Genomic DNA, 25,739 nt, shown 5'->3' with positions numbered 1-25,739 from the left:
GCCACCAGGGGTGCCAGGCCAAAGCAAGAGTGAGGTCAGTATGTGTCCAAACCCAACAGGAATAGGACTGCTTCCTCCTTGCTCTCAGCCGGCATGTCCCAGCACATGTAGCCTTACAACCTGCACCTCCACTACCCCTGGGGTAGTCAGGTTACCTGGTGGCCAGATTAAAGGTTCAACTTCTTCTTGCCTTGTAAAGACGTGCCCAGCAAGCACCCCGATTTCCTGTTCGTGCAAATGGACCATTCCCAGCACCTCGGCACCAGCCAATAATATATACTCACCCACCCAAACCCCTATTCACTCCCCTAGATTTATATAGCCCTTGTTCAGCCCAATAAAGAGATCTGTTTCACTGAAACCCATCTCCAGAAGGCTCATGGACTAACACCAGCCGAAGATGCTATCTAATCCAGCGGTCTGTCAAAGCTTCACTCCTTCCAGTCCAGCCAAGGGCACAACAATGGTTACTGGGTATCCCAAGGGGAACAGCAGACTTGGGCTGGCACTAAGAAACCATCAAAGAAAATGGACCCTCCCTTCTCCAGAAGCCATCAGCAATCCACAGCTCCACAGTTAGGAGTGGGAGCTCGAGATTCCCTTCCTGAGGAAAAGTGAGTAGCCAGGTGTTCTCTGCACTGTGATCCAACAGGAAAAGCAAACACTCTTACCATGGCGTTTCTCCAGATTATATTCATTATATATTATTCTGCCTGGAGGACAAGACCAGATGAAGGAAGCAGGATGGCGAGCAGCAGATGGAGATGAACTGTGAACGTCTTCATGGAGGTGATGGAGACTTTTTTGGTCCATTTGTGGTGCCATAACAAACCATCACAAACTGGGTAGCTTATAAATAACAGAAAGTTATTTCTCACCATCTAGGGGGCTGCGAAGTCTATATGGAGGGAGCCAGCAAACCTGATGGCTGCTCAGGACTCTGCTGGCTAGTCTGTGTGCCTCTGGTTATATCCTCACTTTACAGAAGTGGGTAGCAGCCTCTGGAAGATTTTTTTTTGTCTGATTATTTAATGTTCTATCCTCATGACTCGATCACCTCTCAGCAGCCTCATGTCCAAATACCAGCACATTAGTGGTTAGATTTCAACGTACAAACTAGGAGCAAAGCTGACACAATACTCAGACCATAGCAAGTATTACCTTGATCTAATGCAGTCGTCCCCAACCTTCCTAATGCTGGGATCCTTCAGTACAGTTCCTCGTGTTGTGATGATGCCTCAACCATAAAATTATTTTTGTTGCTACTTCATAACTAATTTTGCTGTTGTTATGAATCATAAAACAGACATTTTTGGAGACAGAGGTTTGTCAGAGGGATCGTGAGAACCACTGATCTAACGGTTTCACTGTTGATGGAGTCGGTTGAATACCCCAAGGGCTTGCAGCAAGTTATGCCAAAGCTTATAGAAACCCTGCTAATTATGAACACATAAAATAATCCAGATAAAACTTTAATTTGATTCGAATACACAGAAGTAAGCAGAGGCCATCTGTTTCTGGCATGTAACCTCTCATCCCATCTTCCTTGGGCAGAAGGAAAACAGTATTTTCCCTAGTGAGACACGGTCACTCATCCTATACCTGGGCTGCTTGGAAGGAGCCGCTTCTCCATCAGTTAGAATTGAGTGTGTGACTCAGCCCCATGCCTGTGGAGCAGGAACTGTATATTCTTAGGACTTTTAGGGCAAGGGAAACAGGAGAACACAGGGGTAATCTCTTTCCTTGGTCTTCAAACTAAAGCCTCAATAAAGTCACAGATGAAGAACACGTAAAACCAGACAAATTCGAAGCAGTAGTAAAACGGATGGCTTCTGAGAAATGCAACACCTGCGTCCGTCCGAGATTGAAGCAAAGTCTCTCTGTGTGAACTTTGCATTATGTGACCCGATAAAGCCTATTTTCTGCAAGCCAGTTTTCTGTCACTTGTAACCATAATCGTCCTGACATCTGGGATTTACATCTGCACTAGCTCTAAGTCTGGAAATGTATTCTGTTACTGTCACCAGAAATGTCGCCTTTTCTACCTACAACATCAATTCAAATCATAACTTGGATGGTAATGCACTCCTAAAGCGCGCAGGTCTGTGTACAATAAGATTACTATCTTCGAGGCTAAATTCTATTAGTGAATTTGTGACGAGCTGAAGAAATTTCACTTCTGATAACATTTTATGGGGAAATGGCGAACTACTCTTAAGTGAAATTCAATTTGACTGTACAGTAGATAAGACATTAGATACAGAAACGGCGGTAAGAGTGGTTGCCATGGATATGGGTGAGAAAGAGAGACAGAAAGGCAAAGGCTTAGCTGGTGAGTTCACAAACTGACCAAGAATAACTGGCCTTGGAGTCAGTACCAAGTCATAAAATGATGCCACAGAGACATAGACGCCTCCTCTAATGGCAAGAAGTTTAGACATTTTATAGGAACGTAATTCTAGTAAACAAGGACACTCAGTGGTCGTTGAAAAGCTTTCCAGAACAACCAGGCATGATGGTTCTCTCTCATGCTGCTAGTAAGTACATACCTCTCTTCCTTGTATCTGCCCTTCTACAAATGTCCACTACATGCCAAGGAACATAGAAACCCTTTTATCTCTAGGATTTTACAAACCATGAATTCACAGAATAAGACCATGATTCTGGAACAACAGCATAATTTACTTATGGGGGGCAGGTGTCCATACAGGGTTTCTCTATGTAACAGCCCTAGTTGAGCCCTGGAGCTCACTGTATAGACCAGGCTAGCTTCAAACTCACAGAAATTCACCTACCTTTGCGTTTCAAGTGCTGGGATTAAAGGCGTGTGCCACCATGCTTAGCTTAGTGTTATCACACTAAGTAGTAGTGAGATGTAATAAACACACATCTCAGGGGCATCCTAGGACATTGGATGATATAGCCAGCACTGCTTAATGTAATAGGAGCTGTAAGTATTTTCAAAGGTTGTACTTAGGGGACTTTTAGCTGAGACATTTAGGCACATCTATACAATTTCTCCTAAGTCCACCTTCTCCTCGCCAGTTCACTAATGTCCTTTCTGTTTACTTTTACCAATGACAGATGGTTTTCAAAAACCACAAACACTTCCTGTTCTCTCTGACTCCCTGCCCATCGCAAAGGCTGCTGGCATAACTGACTTACCATTCAGTATCACTTCTTAGCTAAACAAATGTGCAGGACACTGAGCAGGGTGCGAAAAAGCTTGCCCTGTCTTTTTCTAAAAGATAAGCAGTGTGAGATGATGACAAAGAACCTGTAACTCTCACAGATCCTCTGTTAAGGCCTGTTTGGGTAAAAATCCCTCCTGCTTAGTCACTTGAAGTATAAATTTCTATGAATCAACTCATTGAAAATGGAAAGTGGGCATCTCCATGGACCTTTTGATTTCTATCCCAGAAAAATAAAAGGGCTAAAAGCAGTTAGAAGCCCTGGACACTGAGAATACTGAAGGGTCTTTAAGTATACGCATGTTAGGAACATCCCGTAGGCCCCAGGTCCAAATTTGAATTATTACTTACTAGCTGAGGAATGGTGAGATTTAAGGAAGAATTAAATCTTTAGTTATTTAAATAATTAAATAATTAAGGAGTTACTTGGTATTTTGTTAAGTTTTCTCATCTATAAAATGAAGATCTTTTCCTTGGAGGATTAAATGAGATAATACACATGGAATGACATTTTTTAAAAAGATTTATTTATTTATTATATGTAAGTACACTGTAGCTGTCTTCAGACACTCCAGAAGAGGGAATCAGATCTCGTTACGGATGGTTGTGAGCCACCATGTGGTTGCTGGGATTTGAACTCCTGACCTTCGGAAGAGCAGTCGGGTGCTCTTACCCACTGAGCCATCTCACCAGCCCCAATGGGATGACATTTAACTCAAACATCCAAAAAAAAAAGTTCTCTGGACAGAGTAGAACACATCTTTAATCTCAGAACTTGGGGTGCAGAGCTAGAGTTCCAGGCTTGTCTGGTCTACATAGAGACTTCAGTCCATACATAGTGAGACTCTGTCTAAAATAACATTTAAAATACTTCTTAAAAGGTTAACTACAGTTTTTGCTAATATTTAATAGAGCATCAATCACCTTATTGGCCAAAGTTTGATTGTAGACAGTAGCTCAGCCCCTTACAGTCATCCCACTACTAAGAGCTTTTGCTCAGCCCCGGGCAGCACTGGTGAGTGTCTGAAGAATCTTACTTACTGGCAAAAGGTAAAAGCAGCAGCCTGCCTGGCTTGTGCTGAGGACTGAAGGGGGATGAAATCCTTTAGAATTATTAAAGCTGAAAGGATCTGTGTATGGCCTTTGTGTAGGTCAGAGTGACTAATAGGTGGGACACTGCTTTCGGATGTCTGGCTACCCTTCTTCCAGCTTAACCACTAGCTAGACTTAAACTACATACAGGTTTACAGAGAAACACACACACACACACACACACACACACACTTTTGCTTATCACAATTGCATTTTAAAGTGCACTGAAAGTGAGGTCTTTACTCCCTGCAGTCATCCTATGACTCATAAGAGCAAGTGATAGAAGCTAGAATCTCAATCAGCGTTTGTCCTGGAGGGACTATTACCCCACGATGCAGCTGGTTAGACCAAGGATGAGCAACTGAGTGCCTCTTCCAAGGATGTGAACACAGCTTCTAGAGATGATGGATACAAAAGCAGGTGCCTTTGGTTTTGTACAGTGATAGAAACTCAGAGGTTAAAGATGCCATTGTGCTTGGCATGGGCAAGCAAAGCTGAGGCAAGTGGCCAGCTGGAAGTGGGTGAATGAGGTCAATACACAGATTGAACAAAATGGGAGCCCTTGAACTTCCAAGGGAAGCTATGGCTGTCTTGCTTTCTTTGTTGCTGGTCATCAGAGCACCCAACATCATCCAGTAAAATTGTCTCTATTTGTAACACTTTATATGATTTCTGTCTGTACCATCCAGTAATCCCTAAGACAGAACTGCTTGAACATGGCTCAAAGTTCAGAACATTGAGGAGCTTTCTGAATTATTGTCCTGGTGTGGCGCTAATTTACATAACAAGCAAGCATCTAGTCAGACTTCTGCCCACAGCATCAGCTCTACCTCTCTACAGTTCAGAAGGCTTTTACAGACTTCCAAAGAGCCAGCTGCCCATCCCCAAACCCCCAGCCACCAGTGACTTTTTTGTTAAAAGATTTATTTATTTATTTATTTATTTATTTATTTATTTATTTTATATGAGTACACTGTCACTATCTTCAGACAGGCCAGAAGAGAGCATCAGATCCTATCACAAATGGTTGAGAACCACCATGTGGTTGCTGGGAATTGAACTCCATGTTCTTAACCACTAAGACATCTCTCCGGCTCCCTAGCTGCCAGTGTTAAACTATCTGGTACAAAGGTGAATTTTGAAAACATAAATGTCTTTGACAAGTGGGAAGTGGACTATTTAGAGCTTCCTATTAATGTAAATTATTCACGTTCTCACTTGGGAAGCAGGATACTGTTTTGGAGTAGATTGGATTTTCTAATAAGAGAGGTTTTCTCTGGCTTATTGTGATGTAACTTACATAAATTGATAATAATTTAGGTTCTGCTCCCTTGTCAGCTGTACAACAAGGAGCCAGTTGTCTATGAGGCTCAGATTTTGTGTTCTTTGGAAATCTTGACCTTTCTTACTCCATCCCACCCCCCAAACAACTCACTGCATAAGATCATTTCGTGTATAACTAGTTGAGATGAGGGCATGTTGGATCAAGCTGTGCTCTTGCTCTGAGATGAAGAGTGTCTTCATAAGAAGAGGAAGGTACAAAAACAGGCTCCCAAGGGGAGGGGAGTACAGCAGAGACTCAGATGGCAGTGTGGCTGCCATAACTAAAGGAACCCCAAGGATTAACCACAAAACTGGGAAGGGGGCAGCATGACCCCACAAAGGATGGCCCCCATCTACATCTTGATTAGACCTCTTGTCTCCAGAACTACAATACACCAGACTTCCCCGATTCCAAGCCACCCGCTCTCTAACATTCTTATGATGACATTACAAAAATAACTAACTCTCCAGCTAACTGGTGAGCGGGTCCTGCTGGCTCTGCCGTCAGGGTTCATCTAGAACAAGAGTGCCTCTAGACACTGTACATGGCCACCAACCAGCAATAGCTTTCTAACCAGCCTGCAGGCATCCACTTTTATCCCAGCCGTAGTCTGTCCTGGGCATAAAAGAGCAAGTGATGCTTTTAGCAGTCAAGTTAGACTATGTCTCTTGACATTTCTGCCTGCAGTGACTCATTTTAATTCTATGTGAAACTTGTCCCTGTACTATTTCATGATGTTCCCCCTCTTTTCCCTGAGTCACTACTCTATCCCCTGGTAGATTGTTCTCCCTTGTACCAAAAGCCTGCACCCCTCCTTCCCACTTCTCACATCAGACCACTGTAGTCCATTAAACAAACTTTGTTGTCTCCATCCTCAGAATCTATGTACTAGCTGTTCGGCTGTTCCCTCTAAGTAGAACATCTTGCCTCTACTTATCAAGAAGTCTTGCTCAGTTACACCCTTGAAAAACCCTCTTCTGAGAAGGCCAGGGGCTAAGCCGGGCAGACTCCATGGCAGGCTCCAAGCTGGTAGTTTAAGGACTAGTCCTAAATTTCTGTTTCCTAATACTGGGACAAATCCAAAACAAATCAAATTCCAGGAAAAGAAAACATGCCTTTTGGGTGGCCAATCAGGATCTCCCAAGAATAGCCACACCACCTAGCCTGAGCCAAGAGTAGCTAATCAAGAATGGTAATTCCCCAAGACTCCCCCAAAGCTTTGACCAATCCCAAAGATGTCCATAGCCCTGGAAATAGAGCCAACCAATCAAGATAAGTCAGATCACCCACTTCTCCCTGGAATTCCCCTAACATGCTTTAAAAGTAAGTCTGTAAGTTCTCTTGGCATCTCTATTTTGGTAAGGGGATCCCTGCATGCGGCTAATTTCTGCAGAATAAAATGCTCTTTGCTTTTGCATACTATTTGAGTCTGGGGTCTTCCTTCAGCAGTCTTCTTGGGGCCTCTTTTCCCCTGGTCCTACTTATCTCTCCCTTCTCTACCTTTCTGGCGTGGACTGTCTCTTTCCCCCGTGTCATGGTGGAATTCCCTCTTTCTCCTTCCTCCATCCCTTCTGGAGAATCCTAAGAGTCTTGTCTCTGTTGCCCTGTTCAGGCATTGGCTTCCAGTAACTCTATTGACTAGTCAAAAACCAACTGTTGACAGGCTTCCTTCAGTCTTATGTGCGGGACATTACCAACAAGTTTTTGGATAGCATAATTAACATGAGAACACAAGCAGTTACAACCTGTAGCAATGGTTCTCAACCTGTGGTCATAACCCCTTGGGGGTAGAGGGTTGTTCAAATGACCATTTGCAGGGTTCCCTAAGACCATCACCATCAGAAAACACGGGCCTTTACATTGAAATTTATAATACTAGCCAAATTACAGTTACAAAGTAGCGAATAAAATAATTTATGTATGGGGGTCACCATAACTTGAGGAACTGTGTTAGAGGGACGCAGCATTAGGAAGGTTGAGAACCACTGAACTGGAGGGTTTCTTCGAGTCATCGGTTGTAAATATGCATTGGAGGGCCAAAGGAGCTGGGTTCTAATGTTGGCAAAAGATAGCAGCATCAGAGGTGGTGCCTGCAACTGAGTAGATGAGCTCATGCAACAGGGAAGATGAACCCACCAGCAGGACATGAAGGCAAACAGGCAACAAGGGAAAGCTTCTCCCTTCTACTTCCTTCTATCTGGGCCTGGGCGGAAGGTGCTGCCAACACTGTGGGTGGGTCTTTCCATTTTAAATAATCCATGCATGAAAAGCCCTTGAAAGTATGCCCAGAGGCTGTTTCCATGGGTGATTTTAGATCTTGTCAAGTTAACCATCAATATTAACCAGCATTGGACGTCATGGTGATATGCTAACAACTGTACAGTAATTAGCTTGCCTGAAAGCAAACTCTGATTTGTAGGGTTTTCCCATTATTGTGGTGGAAATACCCTCATGGTGGCTTTTTCCAAATTGCCATGTGATGTTACTGTTCAGGAACAGAAAGAGATGCAAATATCTTTTCCCCCAGCTTCTGTGAGCAGAGTGTACACAGCCCTGAGTAGGTCAGCACATGCTAACCCAGGCTAATGGCTGATGTTGTCCCTTGGTCTTCAGCCAGCCAACAGGTATTTTTTATTGAGTAGTTACTATACAGGGAAGACCAAAATACAAAGACACCCAACTCTTGTGGGATAGGGAGACAGAAGAGTAATAAGAACATAATTAAATAAAGAACACAGGGGAAAGAGATGACATGTAGGAACAGAAATAGGACAGATGAAGAAAAAGGTACTTGAGAGTGTGAGAGATATTGTAATGTTAGTCGTTACAGTGTGTCCAGTTCTCTAAGAAGTGTTAAGGTCCAAGAATTTCCAAATGTAGCCTGACCCTCATTTATAAAATTTTGACATTCTTTTTTTTAAAAATCTTCATAATGATATAAGAACAATAAGCGCCCAGCAGGAGCTGGACTTTGAATTTTGAGTATTTCTTCAGGCTAGCCATATATAGCACGCCACACTCTCAGTTGTTGGGTAGCAGCAGTGGGTTGTAGCTCCTTCCTAGACTCTAGGCATGAGGATGAATGGCTCATAGCCTTCACTATACTGTGTTGCTAAACTGTAGATGTCTATGAGTTCCATCAGTCTGCCCTTAGAGGGCATTTCACTCAGCCACATGTTCCTGGTCCATCACACTTAATAGAGACCTCTTATTGTCTCCTTCCTCCTTCTTCTCCTCATGGTCTCTACCTGTTGAGATTTTGTCTTTTACTGTCTATACTAATGCTAAGTGATGGCGCCCAAGACCCGGAGTCTGTACATCATTCCTGGGACCCTGCCCCCAAGATAATTCTGATTTGTGAATAAAGATGGCAACAGACAATAGCTGGGCAAAAGAGACATAGGTGGAGTTGAGGTTTTGTGTGTTTGGAGATCCACAAGAGAGAGGAGGAGGAAGAAGAAGACGAGAGGAGGAAGAGGCAGGAGGAAGCCACCATGTGATAAAGGAAGAAGCCTCCATGGACTAAAGACCAAGAGAACATAGCCCAGAAGGCTACCCAATTGAAGTTTAAGTGCAGCCCAGATGGACCATAGTAAATAATAAGTGGTAACTTGGGGTTATCAATAGGAAAGTGGATTCTAACAGCATGGAGGATAGGCAACTGCCCAGCGATTGTGCTGCCTGGGGCATAATTTAAGAATATAAAGGCTGGGGCTGGAGAGATGAATCAGTGGTTAAGAGCACTGTCTGCTCTTCCAAAGGTTCTGAGTTCAAATCCCAGCAACTATATGGTGGCTCACAACCATCTGTGATGAGATCTAACACCCCCTTCTGGTGTGTCTGAAGACAGCTACAGCGTACTTAGATATAATAATAAAATAAATCTTTTTAAAAAATAAAGGCTGTGTGTGTGTGTGTTTCATTCTGGAACATAAATGGTCTAAGGCGGGGAAGAAGCCCAGGGCCAGGATTTTAAATAATTTTTACTACATCCACCTGATACCTCCAGCCCAAAGCTCCACTTACCTCTACTCTCCCCCAGTAACTGGCAGCAGCCACATATATTTAACCAATAACTTTAAATTGGGGAGCAAGATTTACACAACAAAGACTGGTCTACGTGGGAATTAGTTTGTCTGGGACAACTAGATCTTGGGGTTCATAACTTACACATGTGTACACAGCACCAGACCAACCCCAATTTAAGGCAGTTTAGTAAGTCCCTTTGTAATATATATGTATCCTATCCGTTCTGGTCTTCTGCACAGCAATATTCAACTTTCTTAATGCTTCAACCCTTTAATAAACTTCCTCATTAGTGTGGTGAGTCCCCAAACAAAAAATTATTTTGTTGCTATTTCGTGACTATAACTTTGTTACTCTTAGGAGTCGTAATGTACGTATCTGATCTGCAGGATATCTGATATGTGACTATAGGAGTCACCACCCACAAGTTGAGAACCGCTGCTCTGGAGGGCCCTGGCTAATGGACTTACCACTGGGAAAATGGTACAAAACTAAATTTTAGCTCTGAACCCAAATATATGTCAGGATTAATTAATTAATTAATTATACTAATTTTTAAAAAATAATTTTGCTCTAAGAAGCTAACAGTACGACAGAAAGTAAATTCCATGCTCTCATCCACACTGATGTGATGGTCTTTCTCAGGACTCCTATTGCCAGGAAGAAAAGAGATGAATGTTGTTACTATCCAACAAGGCATGGTGATAAACAACAAATAACTGGGCTAATTCTTCAATTGGATTTCATTGCTGAAATTATAGCTCCATCATTGAAATGATCCTTTAGCTTCAGATAATGAATAACTGAGAGGAGCCAAGCACCATGATTAAAAAAAAAAATTCTATGAGAAAAGGTCTGCCATTACCCTCAACGTGGCCGCAGGCTAGTTACACAGAGCGACACAGGGACATTACCTGCTACGAATTAAAGGTAGAGGATTCTTCAAGACAGAGAGGCATAAATGACAAACATTATTCATTTTTACCATTTTTGTGATTTGTGTGTGATTATAGAAACCAACAACGAGTTTACACGGCACCTTCAGTCTAATGCTTACGATTCTTGGATCCTGTCTTGTGTCCACTTTAGAAGAGGTCCACGTTCATGTCCTATCTCCTGGGGGTGATGAGGAGAAAAGGATCAGCTGAAATATAAGAACCAGGACCCCTTTCCTATGTCAAACAGTGACGAGGCAGAGGATAGACAGATCGTCATGACCTTGGCTCCAATGACAGCCAAGAAAATGTGAGCTCTAATTAACCAGGCGATTCCCACAAGGCCCATCAGACAGAGGACTCAGAAGAAGGACAACTGTGAGAGCCAGTTGCCTTGGGACCGTAGCATTTTGCACCTTTCACTGTCGTGGTCTGGTTTAGCATTTGCTTAGAGGAAAAAGAAAAGATGCCAATTCCAAGTAAGACACAGCAGACATGGGCCAGCAGATGGCGCCAAATGCAAGAGTACTTTGGGATTCTAAACTGTTCCTTAATTTTTCTGTAAGGAGGCCTCATCTTCTGTATCATTATACCGATCCCAAACCCTACCTTTCCCCAGAAGTTTGAACATAATAAATTGTATAATTTTTCATGCCTAGTTACTTTCATCCTTCGGGTAATACCTACCTTCTTAATCGTTTATGGGGGAGGGGAGGCAAGGGTTCATATATGTGTAGGGGAATGCACATACATGTGTGTATGCGTGCATATGGAGGACAGAGGTCAGCAACAGATGTCTTCCTCAGTCAATTTCCACTTTGCTTTTAGAGACAGGGTCTCTTGCTGAACCAGGAACTTGCTGATTAGGCTAGACAGGGAAGGAAGGAAGAGAAGAGGAAAAAAACTTGAACCTTCACCAAGATTCTTTTTTTCCCTCTTGTATATTTCTATTTATTTATTTATTTATTTATTTATTTATTTTCATTAGATATTTTCTTTATATACATTTCAAATGCTATCCCGAAAGTTCCCTATACCCTCTCTTCATCCTGCTCCCCTACCCACCCACTCCTACTTCTTGGCCCTGGCATTCCCCTGTACTGAGGCATATAAAGTTTGCAAGACCAAGGGGCCTCTCTTCCCAATGATGGCCAACTACGCCTTCTTCTGCTACATATGCAGCTAGAGACACGAGCTCTGGGGGTTCTGGTTGGTTCATATTGTTGTTCCACCGATAGGGTTACAGACCCCTTCAGCTCCTTGGGTACTTTCTCTAGCTTCTCCATTGGGGAAACCTGTGTTTCATCCTATAGATGACTGTGAGCATCCACTTCGGTATTTGCCAGGCACTGGCATAACTTCATACGAGACAGCTATAACAGGATCCCTTCAGCAAAATCTTGCTGGCATATGCAATAGTGTCTCGGTTAGGTGGGGATCCATCCCTTTACCAAGATTCTATTGTCTTCCTCAGACCTTATCCTAAAGAAGTTACAATACCATATCCATGTCACAGAGACTGCTGCTTCTTTAAGATTTATTTATTTCTTTTATGTATATGACACTATAGCTGTCTTCAGACACACGAGAAGAGGGCACCTGATCCCATTACAGATGGTGTGAGCCACCATGTGGTTGCTGGGAATTGAACTCAGTACCTCTGGAAGAGCAGTCAGTGCTCTTAACCGCTGAGCCATCTCTCCAGCCACCACAGTGACTGCCTCTTATTTCAAGATGTGATTGGTCATCTCTCACCTGTCCTACCTAGACTGAACATCTGCACTTCCACCCCCACCCCCTACTCATACTCCTCAGAGTTGCCAATATAATGTAATCCAAATTCAAATAAGTTCAGTGTATTTTCCACAATGGTTTCCTGTTGGTTTAAACGTGGAAGAGGTCTCATCCCAGTCACTTTCTTCCTGTATCCTTCACCCCGTCAGTCTATGCTGGACCTTGTCTCTGCACAGGGAATCTGTGTTCTAGGGACCATAGTACCCCAGTCTTCTTTTGGGAAAATCACCGGTTCTCCTGAAATTAGTAAGCCTTGATGATAAGGAGAGCAAAGGACTCTGTCTGGAGTCTGAGACAGGCTGCTAGTCTATAAGAACAGAACTTGTATTCGCATGGCATTTTCTCCTATTATTTTCCTGGTTCCTGGGTATGGCATTTTTCATTATGGAAACAACTTCTTTTAGCCCTTCAGTGTCCAATAGACTGTGACTGGTGACTTGCCTGAATCAATATCAGATAATTCTGAGAGAGCGAGGCATTTTCCTAAATAGAGCTATCCGTTTCAAATTGTGCATTTGCAGACATTAAAATACAAAAGTAATGAATTCTTTGAAGCTAAGTTTAATTGCAAGCTGTACATAAAGCTTTGATGTTGGGAGTAACTGACTGCATTATTTTCTTAAAGTTGCACTCATCATTTTAAACCACAGTCACTCTTCCCTCCTGATTTTTATCAGACTTGTGTAATTGTGTAACTTCCAGAGGTGGAAGCAGGTGGGAAGGGGGGAGAGATAAAGAATAATTTATATATAATATAATTCATTCAGTTTTGGTCTACCATCTATGCATTGGCAGCAATTATGATTTTGCAACCATCGCTATAATTGAGAGAAAGACTGTTTCCATCACCTGGCCATGTTCCTTTTTGCCTTTTTGCAGTAATTTTCCTCCCTTGCTCCCAGCCTGCAGTAATCACTGACCTATTCCTTCACTGTCTTGTTCTGTTCAGAATGTTACATTGATGACATCATGCCCTTTGTAGCCTCTGCTGTGGGCTTCTTCCCTGTAGCAAGATTCTTCTGAGGTCCATGCACGTTTCTGCACGTACCAATAATTCATTTCTCTCTGTTGCTGAAGCATCTTTCAAGGCAAAGGTACAATAGAACTGGTCACTCATTTGCCTATGTTTAGTGCCGAGGTTGTACCTGGGTCTTAGTTGACCTTAAATGAAGTGGCTGTAATGCAGGGTTTTTGTGTGAAGATATTTCTGTATTTATCTTGGGTCATCTTTGAGGAATGGGATTACCAGTCTTATTGACAAATGAGTGCTTAGCTTTGTAAGCAATTCTAAATGATTTGCGGTGCTTTTGCGTTTTGCTGTCAATGTATTAGAGTTCTACTCTATCCATCCCTTACAACAACTGGCTTTGTAGTGTGGCTTTTGTAATAGGTATAGAGTAATACTTCACTGTGGATGTCAATTTTGTTAGTTCTGACTCTGTGCTTAGATCCTTAATGAGGGCCAGGAAAATAGGTTAACAGGTAAAGATGCTTGCTACTAAATATGGTTACCTAAGCTGAACCCCTGGATCCACATGGTAGGAGACAAGTGGTATCTGAAAGGTGTCCTCTCCTTTAACCTGCACACTCGTGCTATGCTGTGCACACATAGGAGGCAGGAGGTCTTTGTGCTCACAGGTAAACAGTAGGGGAACATGGATGTTAAGTATATAGGGTTGTTCTGTTGGATCTGGGGTCTCGCAGATGATGAGGACCATGGAGAACAAGTAGAGCAGGAACAGTTTATTTATGTGGATTTCTAAGGCTAATCAATTCGGGACGTGGCCAGACTTGGGAGCTGGAACCACAACCCCCAGCAGGCACAGGCCCTTTAAAACAAACAAACAAACAAACAAACAAACAAACAAACACCGGAAAAAAAATACAAGCAGGAGAAAGGGGTCAGGAGGGGGCAACTTCTCTCTTACAAGGATTGGCTGTGTCTGTGTCAGCAAGGAACTGATTGGCCCTGGCTAACTCTCACAGTTTACCTAAGAAGAATGGGGGTCCAGACAAGTTGTTTAAGAGCTAAGTAAGACAGGGAGCAGATGGAAGAGGAAAGGGTAGAGTTACCTTGGTCCTTTTAGTTCCTTCAAGGGAAGGAATGCAAGACCTGTTATCTGCTCAGAAGGCTTTCTATCCTGGTGACCTTGGTACTCTGCATTCTCAACCCTCCTACAGACTCTTATCATAGCCTTGTCTCCTTCAGTCAATCTGTAGACGTTATCTTCAGAAAGTGCCATGTGCACTTTTCAAACCGTTTTGATGTAGTCACATTCAATTTTTGGTTAGCTTACTTTGCTCCTCAAACATGCTTTGTTGTGCATGTAGGACTGAGTTGATTATCACCAGAACAGTTTTCACAAGGTTTTGCTGCGCTGAAATATTCCTAAAATAAACCACTCGGGGTCAGACTCTCAATGTTTGAACCAACACCAGCTACTGAGCTATGTTGAACAGAACTGTGTTCTTACCTCCTCTTGGATCATCTCTCTATAGGCTGGTGAAGGTCTCTCTCTCTCTCTCTCTCTCTCTCTCTCACACACACACACACACACACACACACACACACACACACACACACACACACTAAACAAAAGTACTGATAAAAATGTTTTTGGAGGCCAATGAGTCAGACAGAAAGAATACTGGCAATCAGACAAAATAACCGTGGTACCTCGGAAGACTCCCAGTATCACACCAATTTGAACCACCAATGTTCTTTCCTTTTTATCTTATTGATAATTATTATCCCTTTTTTTTCTCACAGAGGAGTGAAGAACCAGTGTTATATAGAATGTTTTATTTTAAAGCAACAAGCATGCATTGACTTCACAGCCGGAGGAAGACTATGTAGGAATCATGGTTCATTATTCTTAGTAACAGTGGCCCTGATTTACCCAAGTGCAAGGCTGCCTGGCTGGAGAGCAAACCATCACTTCTCCTTGCAAGAAACTCTGTCTGCGTCTTGAGTAAATGTGATGTGGCGACTTTTAGGATCCCTCTGTAAGAGACAGATGGTATGTGACTTTTGCCCCCTTTCAACTTTGTCCTTTTTCTTTTTTTTTTTTCAGATAAAATATTATAGGTTTATTTAAAACTTATTTCTCACCTTGAGTATGCAAAATACAAATTCCACAAAATGTTCATTTTTTTTTTTTGCTTTGTAGTTTACAAATATACAAAATAGAAGTGTACTTAAATGCATATTACATATTTACTAAGGCAAGGAACTATATAGAAAAACACATTTGTTCTGCTTAAAGGCATACTTGGGAATAAACCATTGTACAAATTATTGCACATCTGAACCCACAGTGCATAACAGACTGTCTGCATAAAGATGTTACAGAAATAAACCAGGCTTATTTACTTGGCTTAGGTCATCAATGTAGATCGGAAGACAAAACTAGATTTTCCTTGTCAAAAGTATGCAGCAGTTGGAGAACTTTGGCTCCCCCGTTTGGTACCTTTAGGACCACGATTCACCAAGCACCATCATTTAGGCTGTTAGAACATGTTCTGTACCTGAATCGCTTCCTCTTCCTCTGACACAATAATGGCTTTTTTTTTTTAAGAAGGCAAAGAGCATACAAGGTGATCTTTACGTGTGTATTGCATCATTGAAACATAATTCAAGGGAATCCTGGTCTTCCCTGCCCCCAAGCTCACTGATTTAATGTATACCCTGATATCCACAAACTTCCAATCACCCCTTGGCATTTTGTAAGTCCGGGCATGTTCAAGTTGGATTTGGTATTGGAATGATAGAAGATCCAGTCTCAGACCCCATCTGTTCTGAGATTTTTTCTTAACTTTGTCCTTTTTCTTACCTCATAGATAGAACTGAAAAGATCACCTTGGTTAATGAGTGAACCTTGACGGGGGTGGAGGTGGGGGGCTACACATAGAGGATCAGTGAACTGGAAGTAGCCCGAGTTCTTGAAAACTACAAGTCCCATAACAGCCCTGAACCACTCACCTGCAGGGTTTTATATGACTCAAATAGACTTCTAGTTTGTTGGTCCAGACTAAAGAATTGCCCTTAATTCTTCCCCCTGCCACCATTTTCACGTGGAGCAAGAACTCCCCATCTTTGCTTCTGTCTTCCACCTGTGGCTTCTGCTGGCTCTAAGCCTGTGCCTCCTAATGGTATCAACATTTCTGCCTACCATGTATCCCTTCGTTGGATGAGCAGCTCTGCCTAGCCTACCCTTTTGGATCTCTGATACTGATGGCAGGGTGTTATGCAAGGACACAGGTGGAGTAAAACAAACCCACATGTTTTGAATGAGACTACTGAAGCTTTGGTGAAAGGTAGGGGTTCAGCTGGAAGCAGAAGGGAGCAAGCTCCAACCAAACAGTGATCAGACAGCTCCTTTAATGCAGTAGGCCTGCATTTCATTGGGAGAGGGGGACAAAGTTTGAGTATTATCTATTCGTCATAGGCATGGATAGAGTTTTCTAAAAGGTCTTCCTTGTGCTCAGGTATTCTGGCCATGAGTCGCTGAACTAATGAGTAGTGACATAAGGCAGGAGCTGGTAACACTTTTCTATTGGTAGTGTCATCATGTCTCATGGTGATGAAATGGTCTCATGGTTGCCTGTGTGCCTTAGGATAAATCTGGGATGGTGGATGCAAGCTGACAAGAAAATACAAGGACACAGTAGAAGAAAAACCTCATTCTAACAGGCAACAGGGGCAGCGAACCACAAACTGTAGTCTCTGACAAAGCATTGGTCAACATGTCTCCATGCAGAACTGATACAGATTAATATACCAATCGAAAGCCAGTTACAGTTGCATAGCTGTAATCTTAGCACTTGGGAGCTAGAGGCAGAATGATCAGGACCTCAAAGTTATCCTTGGTTGCACAGTGAATTCAAGGGCAGCCTGGGATATGTGAGGTTCTATCTCCCTCCCAGAAAAGACACCAATGGAGATAGACAAAAATGAAAATGGAGATGCCAAACCTTTTAGTTCATTTTCGTTATTTACCAGTTTTCTGTTGGGACCAGAACGAGTTGGTGATTTCAGGAATAGTAGCCTTCAAGTTGCTGTAAAGTAATATACCTGGCTGCTAACCATAATCCACATGTCAGACATGTTATTATTAAAGTTGGTGGGAAGACAATGTGCTGCACAGCTGTGTGACCTCCCAAAACAGGAATTTCTTTTTTTAAGTCAAATAAGAACGTGCCAGACTAACAGACCTATATGTGTTTTGTCTAGTAACAATTTCCTATTGGCTTTGTCATTTGTGTGGCCTTTTCAAAGCCTGCTAGTATCATCTTGGTTTGGTCATAAGGGGCCTCTATAGTGTGTAAATACCCTGGCCTTATCCAGAGTTTTATAACGAAGCTATTGAAGAGAATACAGGAATATACATATCACATTTTTAATAGGGTTCTTTTGACTCATGCAGGTAGTCCCTGGTACTTCACCCCACGTCCTGTTCAAGCAGGGGTCATCACATGACCTTCCGTTAGAAGCCATTGCTTAGATGCCACAATTCAATCCATGGGAGAACAGTAGCACAGCCATCGATCCTAAAGGATTATGGTTCAAGTCAATGAGCTTCGGGATGCTCTATCAGGTAGGAGTAATGTAACTGGCACACTGGTTTAAGCTATTGCCTCTGTGCCTCTTTACTATCCAGAACTGAAACAAATTCTAAGTAATGTGGATGCAAAGCCATATAATGCAAAGCTTAAGCTTTGTGGGAAAGCACTGTCAACATGGAAAACTCGACGACAAGGTTGATTTAATTGGAAAACTCTTCTTAAGGGTCCTGTAACAAATGCCTATCTCTAAAGGGAAAATAATCAAAATTTACACTTAACTTGCTCGTTAATGTCGTATATAGACCATAGACACAACGCATTGCTTTAATAAAAATAATTCACGTAGGTGACTAAATAGTTACATAACAGACACCTAAATGACATCTTTGAGTTATTTTATTCCACCCTCCGACTAGCTCTGTAGCATAGGTATGTGTAGAGAGGAGCTGTGTGTTTGCTTAGCAGATTACTGTGGAAATGGTCTATAAGCTTTGCTCAGAAGGCTTGCCTCTCCTCACGCCCAATGGTGTTGGTTTGTCTCAGACAGGTCTCAAAGTCTAGATCTGGACACTCAACCCAAACCTGAAACTTGAAGGAAGCCTGACAGATACCCAGCTTGATCTAATTCTCCAATTTAAGTTCTTTGGTGTTACACCAAAGATTCCAGCCAGGCTGCCCACAGGAAATATTGTAGTTAAGCAAGTGCCTAGAGCCCTCTCCCTAATAAAGACACCTAACACTTTTGGTTGGGTATTTATTTTGTTTCCAGTGATTCCTCTACACAGTCAGAGCTGGATGCTTTATTGCTCAGTATTCTGCAGCTGATTGTCAAGGTATGTGTCTTAATAATTATTATTGTTATGTGTCTTTGTTTGTTTGTTTGTTTGTTTGTTTGTTTGTTTCGAGACATGGTTTCTCTGTATAGCTGTGGCTGTCCTGGAACTCACTCTGTAGACCAGGCTGTCCTCGAACTCAGAAACCCGCCTGCCTCTGCCTCCCAAGTGCTGGGATTAAAGGCATGTGCCACCACGCCCGGCTTAATTAGGGTTTCCATTGCTATGAAGAGTTCCATGACCAAGACAGCTCTTACAAAGGCAAACATTTAATTGGGGCTGGCTTACAGGTTCAGAGGTTTAGTCCATTATCATAGCAGGAAGCATGGTGGAACACAGGTAGACATAGTGCTGGAGAAGGAACTGATAGTTCTACATCTTGATTCAAAAGCAGTTGGGACTTGAGCATATATATGAGAACTCAAAGCCCATCCCTACACCAGCAAGGATGCACCCACACCTACTCCAGCAAGGACACACCTCCTAATAGTATTACTGTGAGCCAAGCTTTCAAAGACATAAGTCTATGGGGGCCAAACCTATTCAAACCTCCACATTATAGGCCTGGGGTGGTTCAGAGATATACCAGTCAATATATTTTAACAAGGAAGATGTTTTTATTCATATACTGGTGCCAAGTCTTCACCAGGGACTCTGGATTTTTTGTTTGTTTGTTTGTTTTGAAACAGGGTTTCTCTTTGTAGCCCTGGCTGTCTTGGAAGTCCCTTTGTAGAGGAAGCTGGCCTCCAACTCTGAGACCCACCTGGCTCTGCCTTCCCAGCTCGAAGATTAAAGGCATGTACCACCTTGCCTAGCTAGCCCTTAACATTTGAAAGTCAATTTTGCTTTATGGTTCTCTTAAGCACTGCAATTTTAAAGCTTTAAACATACAGTTAACCATCGACATAATTAATATTAGCTATCTCCATATGAATTCTGACATTCTTTTTTTCTTGTCAAGGTTTAGTTATTTTCTTGTTCTCTCTTTTTCTCCTTTGCATCCTTCCTTTTTTCCTACTCTAACAGGACACAGGCTTCTGTCCTGATAAAAGCAGAAATGACCTCTCAGAAGAGTTTTAGAGTGGCTGTGGCAGAGCACGGTGTAATGGCTCCCACAAAATAACCCATATTTAAGTGCTGTGGTGTTGTGTTAGTTTCCTCTGAGATCGAAACATTCAAACCTACAGAGAAACTCCTCAAACCCGAACAAAGTAAGCAACCCAATATAGCTTCAAGAAGTCCCTGAAATTGATCAGATTCGCTATTCTTCCAGAGTAAGCAGAAAAGAGGGCTGAATTTCAAGCAAGCCAAGATGCAAAAAAAGGAGGCTTTAATAAATCAAGCTGCAAAGAGGACCCCCAGACAAGCAAAACTCAAAGAAGACCCCTGCACAAGGCAAATCGCCTGGAAGAAACAAACCAGCAGAGCTGCCGGGAAGAGCTGAAGCACCTGGAAGGGACACTCTTCACCCTTCTGAGCTGCCTACAGGCTGTGCAGTGTGCTCCAGGTTTCCAGCTTCTGTGAGCTGTCACCCATGCTGATGTGAGCTTTGGTGATGCAGCTGTCTGAGTTATTTCTACTCCCATATGTAAACTCTCACCCATATTCCTGTAAGTAACTGCAATGAAGCTCATTGGTTCATCAAGTTGGGCTTTGGTATATTCATACTCTGATCTATTGTGGGCTTCCTATCCAGGGTGGATAGATTTGTGTATTGCATCTCCCAGGAAATGTATTGTTCCACAACATACAGAGCACACACACACACACACACACACACACACACACACACACACACACACACACACACAACCTCCACTCAGACAAAGGTCTGACCATAAGGCAAAGCAGGGAGAAATGGTAACTTGCAGAGTTATACACAGTAATGTTTCAGTTAGGAGGGAGTAGGGGAAAGAAACAAAGGAGAGGGGGCAGTCTACCCCCAAGGGAGACAAAGGGCTGCCTAGGCATAAAAAGGAGACAACAGATGTGACCCATAGGAAAATGGCAGTTTATAATGGTAAAAGGGGAAACTCCATGTCAGGATGAGGTGTTTAATTTTAATTGGGCATACTAATTAGGTGAGCCAAAGGGAGCTTTTGATTGCTGGACTGCAATACTTTGATAGCTGGACCTTGGTAGTCAGCCTCGAAAGGAGGAAGTGGACAAATAAGGGAATGGACCTTGATGGCTAGCTTTAGGAATGTAATGTAATGGCTTTTAGGAAGGCAGACGGAATGTGGGAGCATGTCTGCCATGCTCAGGTTGGCTAGAGTCCCTTCACTAAGTATGGCTTTATTCACGCCAACATGTACATTTTATAACTGCCTTCTGTGTTGTTGGAGAATCTCCTGCATCCCTAGGATGTGTTTTGATAATGTCCCCCCTTTACATCCATCTTATTCCTTTACCACTCACATGTGCTCTATTTTTAGACCCACAGAGTCCATTTAGTGTATTTTTTAAAAAGTGGTGGTTATTTATTTCACAATGCTTTGGGGGCAGGGTGGAGGAGTTGATCTATATGTGAGGTGAATGCGCAAGCCGAATGAAGACCGCCACTTTCTTACAGTACATCAAAGACAATCGCTGTGATCTAGGTAGTCATGAGCTAGTTATAATGCTTTGAGACCCTGGAATACAGATGATGGTAGATTTCATCTAAGTCAGTTTTGTTCATCCAACATTCATCAAACTCACTAAATATGGGCCGCAAATGGTATTCGCCACTGCTACAAATCAATGGTGATATAATTTAAAGGACAATATTTTACAAGTATTGTCCTAGCCTGTGGCGATATTGTAAGATGTTGGTACTTGTAGGTACAGCCTAGTAGGAGTGTGCCCTTGGCTGCACACCCTAGAAGAAGATACTGTGATCCTACCCTTCCTTTCCTTTCTTTTTCTCATTACCATGAGGTGACCAGCCACATCCTCCCCCAATAACGTATGGTGTCCCCACAGGCCTAAGCAACAAGGCCAAATATACATGGGCAGAAACCTCTGAAACAATGAGCCAAAACCAACATATCCTCTTTTATTAGTGGTTTTGTCTCAGAAGAGAAAAACTAACACAAGCATCATTTTTTTAAAAAAAGTCATTGAACTTCAAATGACATCCTAGTGGCTGTTTGAAGTGTCTAAAAGTACCAACACGGGGGGTAAAATCACAGTAAAACCCCATCTGCTGTGGTCAGAGCTGCTCTGTCTGCCCAGCTCTCTGGCTTACCACCATTCTAAGGAGGCTCAGATGGGACAGGGCATGAATGTGGGTATCTAAATCTCAATGATGCTCTTGGACATTCATCTTTATGCACAACTCTTTCTGAATGTGGAAAACTAACAGGCTAGTGTGGACATGATTGCTCCATGGCTAAGCTGCACCCTGTCCCTGTTGCTTTCCATTCCATGGCTTATATTTGCTAGTTCGGTTCTAGAGACCAGAACTCCCTCATCGCACCAACATTATCATTGTTGTGAAATGGTTGTGTAAGATGAGGAGTATTTGGAAGCTATTTATCTTCTTGGCAATTACTACCTGTGGGTTATCTGGAACATTCTGGCAACTGAATGAAACAGATGGCAGCCTTCTGACTGCATCGGACAGAGGACAGGGAGCATTAGGCTGGCAGAGACCCACTTGAGGTGAGTTCACCAGAAGAATAAAAATAACATATTAGTATACAAATGGCTTGTCAGAACATTTTTCTCTTTGAACGAAGCCAGTCAATATTCTCTTTTCTTCTTTATCATCCAAACCACAGAGCATATTTTGTTTAGTCCTCGTGATTACTCAACTGATTCACGCATACTGTGTTTACCATATTTTCAAACTACTAAGATATAATTAATTTAATCTAGACAGAGTCAACTAAGTATACAAGATCAAATGATGCTACTGTATTCTCATGGTAAGGTATCAGTAGCAAAATTAACTTTACTCCTTTCATTTCCCACCCAACCCCCCAAAAAACCTCTTTGTCTCTTTCCCTCCTATCTGCCCCCATTTCCTTTGCCGTAGAAATCTACAAATCATTTCTGACTACAGAGTCCCTTATTCTTCACATTTTATAGAAATGTAGTCATACAATACTCGATCCCTTGGTTTCTTCCAGGTAGCAAGTTTTCAAGGCTCAACCATCTCAGAGTTTATGACTTCTTTATGTTCTTCTTTCCTGCATGCAACACTCCATTTCACTGTGCTGTGTTTGCCGATGGGCGAACGCTCACGATGTTCCCCCTTTTATTGTTATTAATAGCGCCACTGTGGATTCTTGCATATAAGTTGCATTTGGACATCTGTTTAATTTCTCTCAAACATATACCCAGGAGTGAATCTGCCAGATAATGTTGTAAATGCATGTTTAACAATTTGAAAAACTGCCAGACTGTTTTCCAAGAGAGTTGCCGTTTTAAAACCACGCTAACAATATATGACGGTCTGGTTTTTCCTTTGCACTCGCTTGCTATTTTCTGTCTGCTTGGTTATGGCAGTCCTACTGTGTGAGGTGATGTGATGCATTATCATGGTGTACTTTCCATTCCCCTGGCAGCTAATAATATGGAGCTTCCTTGCTTGTGCTCATTGGCCATTTGCAGATTTCCTAGTACTGGGTCTGTTTGTATTCTGTGCCCATTTTAGGCACAGTGTTGTCTTTTTAGTATTAGCTGTTATTCTATTTTCCACGTATGTCCTTTACAAGATACGTGTTCCCTCTCATTCTACTGCTTGCCTTTTCTCCTTCACAAATAAGAGGAAATTTGAAGGGAATTAAAAGATGGAGAGAGTACTTTTCAGTTTGCCAAGACAGCAGTGTCAGATGGGACTTTCATCGGACCGGCTTTAAAATGTCTTGGTATTGGTAACTCAGTCCCTTTCATGAAGTCAGCATGTCTGCCTTGCTCAAGCACGGAATGATGGCAGTGATCTCCGCAACTCTGCCCATGAGGGCCTAGCTTTGGATTTAATTTCCTACTAGAAGAAAGCCCGACAGCTTCTGCTTGACTTTTCCTACCCTAATAACCTGTTGTCTAGATGTCAGAGACAAAATGACCATACATGCAGTCTCTAAGTGTGTCAGAAGCTCAAGGGAAATACCAGTGAGTTCACAAGTCTACTGTGCTTTCTGGCCTGGAAACTTGATTTGTTTATCATCTAATCACAATAACTCCCAATGTGGAAGGGAGACTAGTAATTGGGTCCAAACAATAAAACTGAAATGTAGACTAAGTGGTATTTGGAGTTTAAGCAATGACAGTTATAGTAAGCACTCTTACCATTTCTTTTTGTCCAATACTAGTTAAAAATCTGCTTAATAACATAGTGTCTAGTGTTAAGAAATATTTGTTGCATTTTTTAAAAGATTTATTTATTTATTATATTTAAGTACACTGTAGCTGTCCTCAGATACTCCAGAAGAGGGCATCAGATTTCGTTACGGATGGTTGTGAGCCACCATTTGGTTGCTGGGATTTGAACTCGGGACCTTCGGAAGAGCAGGTGGCGCTCTTAACCACTGAGCCATCTCGCCAGCCCCCAGCATTTTTTTAAGTAACAAGAATTTCATTCTGTTTCATGTGTTTCTTCATGTGTGTGTTTGTGGTGCAGGAGATGAATTCTTTTCTCATAATGAGCACTCCACCACCAAGCATCTTCTTAGGCCTGGTCTTGTTGCTATATTCTAGTAAACCACAAAGTCTTTTAAAGAGTAAATTTAAAACCTAAATTTTATGGTTTACACTAAGTACTTGTTCAAGAATTATTTAAGAAGCGTAGCAACGCCTAGATTTCAGCTAAGCTAGTAAATACTGGTGTAAGTCATCCTGGCCACAGGCATCTTTTCTAAGTGGCAGATTTACCCGTTGTATAGGAAAAGCAGGTAAGACCTTACATAAGGAAGTGGAAATGTGTAACTTGGCATAGACCTTTCACTTCACAATTTTGGTGGGTGCTGCTGTAGTCATTTCCAACCCTCCTAGTGGAAAATTCTCATGTTCCTCTAATGAAGTAGTACATGGGTGGCAGTATTTTAAAAGTTCTAAGTCAACGTTACCAGCTGGGTACTCTGAAACCCACCTGATAGATGTATTGCAATTAGCCAGTACTTTTTCTTAAATCAATTGAAATTGTTCTTAGACAATTTTATACATTCAAAATAGATAGTGGCCACTCTCGCCTTCTGTCCTGCACGGCCTCTCCTTTCCCCCTGATCTCTCACTGTGACCAGTGCTGTCTAGGTGACCATGCTTTTGAAGCTCTGCAATAGAGCATGGTGGGCTCAGCAGTGGGTACACAGCGAGAGACAGTGCTTCCCCCCCCCCCCTCTCAGAATCTACCAGTCGCAAATGGTTCAGAAGTAAATGGTAGGGCCCCTTGAGCCCCTTCCCCCACCTTGACTATTAATGAGGCCTATGTTAGATGGGTCCAGGGCAGGTAACAAGATTGGAGTTAATAATTTCAGTGATTGCATCTAGTCTAGAAAACAGCGTTTTGCAATCCCTCATCCCATCTTCTGGTTCTTAGTTCACTTCTGTAAGGCTTCTTGAGCCTTCGAGGGGTGGGATAATTGTCTTGTTTAGGGCTGTGGGTCAGAACTGTCACAGCTGCGTCATGGGGAGGCAGGACTCTGTATTCAGCACCACTCATTGCTGAGAGAGGATTCTCATATTATGGCTGGGAACCTTTTGTTTGTGGGTATAAGTGTAGATAGTAAAAGGTTGTTTGATGCAATGTCAACTTAGAGAACCATCAATATCAGTTTAACCATAATAAGCTCTCCACATGGCCTGACTGCCCAGGGCTTACGGTACCAGGAATGGCCCCTCAGCACCCTTCCCCTTCTCTGTGGAGTGGGCTGGGGCATTTTCATAGTTTTGGATGGGTGCAGCCATCCTTCTGGCCCTTCATTTACATCTAAACTAAAAGTTGTAAGGATTTTTGTATAATAAAATGGCCTATTTTAAAGATTTTAAACATTTC

At 42.4% G+C, this 25,739-nt stretch overlaps 2 long non-coding RNA genes across 4 annotated transcripts in view; one reads left to right on the top strand and one right to left on the bottom strand.

Moving 5' to 3' along the window:
- Gm34678 overlaps positions 1-25,739 on the top strand; it is a 35,245-nt gene that overhangs the window by 8,065 nt on the left and 1,441 nt on the right. Inside the window, exons 1-5 of one of the 3 annotated variants that reach the window (XR_384088.3) lie at positions 13,352-13,456; positions 15,133-15,382; positions 17,789-17,959; positions 18,697-18,760; positions 20,034-20,370. This is a non-coding gene — a long non-coding RNA (predicted gene, 34678). Of the gene's footprint in view, positions 1-13,351; positions 13,457-15,132; positions 15,383-17,788; positions 17,960-18,696; positions 18,761-19,786; positions 19,905-20,033; positions 20,371-25,739 lie in introns of those variants that run through there. The other 2 variants (XR_384090.3, XR_003951502.1) reach the window with 2 other exon arrangements.
- Positions 10,596-13,294, bottom strand: Gm48923. The gene is made up of 3 exons (XR_003951503.1): positions 13,212-13,294; positions 11,256-11,436; positions 10,596-10,749 (listed from the first exon to the last, which is right to left on the bottom strand). It is a non-coding gene; the product is annotated as a predicted gene, 48923 (long non-coding RNA).

Source organism: Mus musculus, chromosome 15, assembly GCF_000001635.26.
Source record: "Mus musculus strain C57BL/6J chromosome 15, GRCm38.p6 C57BL/6J".
NCBI lineage: Eukaryota > Metazoa > Chordata > Mammalia > Rodentia > Muridae > Mus > Mus musculus.
This window is presented reverse-complemented; position numbering and strand designations above follow the sequence as displayed.